Genomic DNA, 4,770 nt, shown 5'->3' with positions numbered 1-4,770 from the left:
TAATCCAGCTGTAAAGCTTTTAACCAGGCATTGCTAAATTTTCCCACATTTAACCAAGCATGATTCCTTTTCGGTTCTCAAGGGACTGTGGGTTTAAAACAAAAGCCTGCTAAATACTGAGTTTGACTGTCTCAAGAGATCAGCCTATACATTAAAAAGAACAATAAATGCAGACCCCCTGGCTGGTCATCACACAAAGTCCTTTACCAGCTTAGCTGATTATTTAGAAGTCCAGTTTAATTACAGCTGTTTCCAAGGCTATCTGCATCTGATTTCTTTCCTTCTTTTCTTTAATAGATTTGAGAGCAAAATAACACTCTATGTTGACACCACAACCCAAATTAATTTACTAGGGAACCTAATGTGATTAAATCCACTTGAACTTATTATTAGCTTGCTTGGTTAAATATCTCATCCTAGGAGCACATTTTCAATAATGTTGCTAGTTCTGCTATATTTATGCATGGATGGCATGAATGTTGTGCAAAATTACAAGATAAAGCCTTCAGTTGCACAGAAATTATAGCCTAAATAAAGGAATATAGAACAAGCTGGAGAACCAGTATAGTAAAGTGGTTAGCATAATGAATGATGACTTGGGAAACCAGGGTTAAAATCCACACTCAGCAATGGAATTAACCTGGCAAGTTAGGGCCAGTCACTATCCCTCAGCCTAATCTAGTAGTAGCAGCAGCAGCAGTAGTAGTAGTAATAGTAGTAGTATACTGCCCTTCACCCATAGCTCTCAGGGCAGTTCACAGCATAAAAGCAGAAGATAAAAACACAAAATACATAATAAAAAACAATAACAAATGAAACCAATAGTCCCCTACTCCAACTCACCAAATTGCTGTGAGGATAAAATGAGTAGCGGTAGAATCATATATGCCACCTCCTCAGATGGAAAGGTATAAAGTAATATAAACAGCAAATTTAAAAATACAAATGAAACAATCCAATTACAGAAAAATAATACAACAGTGGTTTAGAGCCCAATTCACAAAACTTTTAATGAAGTGCAGCTTGAAACAAATACGTTTTTAACATCTAGTGAAAACTTCTTTATGAGAGAGTTCCAAAGTACAGGGCCTCTGAAAAAGTAGCATCTTTAATGCGCACCAATCTGTTTGACCTTGACAGTGCAACTTAAGGACCAGCTGGATTTGATTGGAAGAAAGCAGTCCTTCAAATCACCTTTAAACCAGCCTAAACCATTTTTTAAATTATCGTTGTTATAAAAATACTGCTAGTTACCAGTACAACCAGCGCCTCCGCAGCATCAAGTCCAGGAGAACCCTCGAGCTGCAGACTTAGTGGGACCCAATCCAGGTCAGGTTGCAAGTCTCAGATCAGAACGCTTCCCAGCCCAAAATATTTAACTGGATTAAGCTTCAGGTTTTTCTCTCAGAAATGAACAAAGCAGTTTCTAACTTTTCCTAGGATTATAAAACAAGGTGCTTTTCGGGTCTGGTCCATTGATGAGACACTATAAAAAGGACCTTAAATCCCATGAAAACCACTGCAATTGTAAGAGGCCAGGTTTCTCTTCAAAAGGCAATGTGCAAAATTTCAGAAATGCTGACCTTTTAAAACTCCCAGGCATTCTTGCAATATAAACTATTTATAGAGCAGGACGTCACAAGGCATGTACCTCCTAGGATTCCTTGGCACCATGAGTTTTAAAACTTTCCAGAAAGATAACTGAAGCTCTCCTGGACCGTTTTGTACATACTTCAATTATTATTTCTTTTAATAGTATTTAAAATGCATCGTTTCTCAGTCTGTCTTAAGAGCTTGTGTCAGGTGAAGTCCGCAGCCAGTAACTGCTTCTCTCTGTGCCTGGTGCTTGTTTCCTGCTAAGGCAGGCCTGGGAAACCAAATGCATCCAGGCATCTTTATCTGGCCCTTGGACCTCTCCACAAGCCATGCTTCTTCTCCTGTGCTGGGAGACTAACTGGGACTGATAGGAGTCTGTTGTGGAGGGCGGAAGGTTCCCCACCACTGGTATAAGGTATCTCTGATAAGGAGCAAGAGATGGTGGCAGCTGAAAGTGGGCTCACCACTGATAGCAAAGCAGCTTATTTGCACTGCTTCTGAGGCAAGCAGGCACTGCCCAATCTTCATTCAGGAGGTAGGCAGCTAAAATCTGGATGACCTTTACCATCAACTCACCTGATCACCTTTTTGCTGCTTGTCCACGGAAGGGAACAGGCACCTGAGCAAATCAGAAGTGCATCTCGGGCTCAGGTTGCTTATTCCGACTGCTCTTTCCCTGGCCTCCACCTCTCCTTGGGGCGTGGAAAGCCGTTCTCCAGTGGAGGAGTGGCAGGTGAGCTGAGGAAGCAGGAGCTGGTGGGAGTGGAACTGGAAGAGACACAAAAAGAGCCAGGTGAAAGGAGAACTCAGTGTCCCTCTCGTGCCAGCTAGCTAGCCTCTGGAAAGCTCTCTCGGTCTCCCACACAGACACACTTGCTTTGCCGAGCAAAAGCTGTGACTGAACTCTGTAGCCAAGGTGGAATGTGTCGTTCTGAACTCGGCAAAGCGGCAGTCCTGCAATCCTGCACAGTCCTAACTCTGTGTTCTCCCCAGAACTCAATTCCCTGCCCAGGATTCTCTCATACATGTGCTCCTCGGGGCATTGAAAATTAATTCCACCCCAAGCTGGAAACAGTAAATCCAGCTAAGGAGACAGCAGCCCTGGGGAGCATGTAAAAAGGAGAGCTGGCAGGCATGGAAGCGATTAAACATCCTTCTGCCTTTCTGCTGATTCTCTCCTGTATATTCCCCCACCCCCCAATCCATTTCACGTTCCTTGTATCTAAAGCAGCCTTCATTTAACCCTCCAGATGTTGTAGTTGTGCTGGCAGGAGTTCTTGTCCAAAACATCTGGAAGGTACCAGGTTGATTAAGGCTCATATGCTCCCCACTTTGGGACTGTTCTGAGAATATGTGTTTGCCAAGAAACGATCTCGGGTCAGCCCCTACTAGCTATTAAAGATATTTCTAATATAAGCTATGTAGCTATCTCAACTTTGGTTTTTCTTTTATAACAAGCAGAATGTCCAACAAAAATGAAAGAAAGATTGTTTCATAGCAATAACCTATCCTTGCTAATGTATTTGTTTTCTTTTGTACTTGCCTAAGACCAATTTTAGCGGCTCATTGCGGGGGCGTTATTGATGAAAATGAGGTCTGCAGATGAAAAATGGCATTGAAATATGTCATGTAGTCTCCTAGCATGTAGACCAACCCTACAATGTTCTAATAAATGACAAGGTTGTCAAGATGGGATAATACATTGGTCCATGCAAAAATACTGAGAACAAAGATTTCCTGGGATACTAACTTGGTATGTTATAAAAAGCTGCTGTCTGTCAGCCTGCTGACCAGACTGCCTCTTACAAAAAAGCTGTAAACCCCAAGGCCATGTTGACCTTTGGTCAAAATATAAACTTTTGAGTCAAAGTAGTATTATGAACAAACTCGTTTGCTTTCTCTTCTCCCATTACAGAGCCATTGAAGGAATGGTAACACAATGTTCTGGGATTTAGAGGAACAGTGAGCCTAAAGGTGACATATATCCATCCAGTGTTTTCCCTAGAGGTGAAATGAGGGAGGGTTGGATTTCTTGATTTAATTTTGTACAACTCAGGTAATTCATTTCTGAAACACAATGAGTTAATTATTCCATTGCGTCTTGTGCGTCTGCTGCTTCCGATCCTTCCGTTGATATCCTTATTATTTCATTCACATGATGATCAGCTTGAAGGTGACTTTTTTTAAAGAACATCAAATTCAGCAATGAGAAAGAACACACTGAACTGCAGTTGTTGTGTTTGGAAATGACCAGAGAGGAACTCCTACTAAGTCCATTCCAGAAAACATAGCAGTTAGTTTGGGTTAAAACAGCAACATTTCAACTAGAAAATGACAACACTGATTTTGGTTCAGAGAATTGTTTGTGTGCATGATTGGTGTGTGTGTGTGTGTGTGAGAGAGAGAGAGAGAGAGAGAGAGAGAGAGAGAGAGAGAGAGGAGGACAGAGACAATAAGAAATCCTTTGTATTCATGTCATGTCTTCAATCACTTAATAGTAGGAATGCTTCTCTTTTGATTTTTGGTATAGGGAACTTTATTTACTTCATTTTGTCATGAAGAGGTGATCTCAAGTTCCAAAGATATAGTTCTTCTTTGGTTCTCCAGGGTATGGAAGTGACCTGTCATCAGTTCTTCAGCTGAACCACTTGCTGAAAATGACTCCATTGAACACAGCAGAGGCTTCTATAACTTTCAATAGTCCCACTTATCTTTAACTTTTAATTTTCTTCTCTGTCTTTTCAGAGTTTTTGTCCGAATTCTGAATTGGCACACAAACTGCCTAATGGAGAGGTGGAGGGCAACACAATATAAATCAGGAGTAAAAAATATGAGTGTTGCCTTGTCTTTTCAGTGCTCATCTCTTTTGAGAACGGAAAAAACATTTATACACAAACACACAAACAAAATATCAGAATTTTTAAATACCGGTATTTCATATTACAAAGTCATGACGGTTTGTGGCAGTAGCCTTGTTGAGTGTTATGTTTAATTTCACCTTAAACTCAAATGAAACTAGATAAAAATCCTAATTTAAGAGCCAGGTTTCTGAGAAATTGTTCTGAAAAGCAATGAAACTCAGGTCCAATCCTCACTGTAGCAGTAACTTATTGTTATTGAAATCTCATTAAATCACACATTACAAAGACACGGAAGAAGCACATGTGGCTGCTT

The sequence above is a fragment of the Podarcis tiliguerta genome (genome assembly GCF_965153285.1).
Source record: "Podarcis tiliguerta genome assembly, chromosome: 1".
Lineage (NCBI taxonomy): Eukaryota > Metazoa > Chordata > Lepidosauria > Squamata > Lacertidae > Podarcis > Podarcis tiliguerta.
This window is presented reverse-complemented; position numbering follows the sequence as displayed.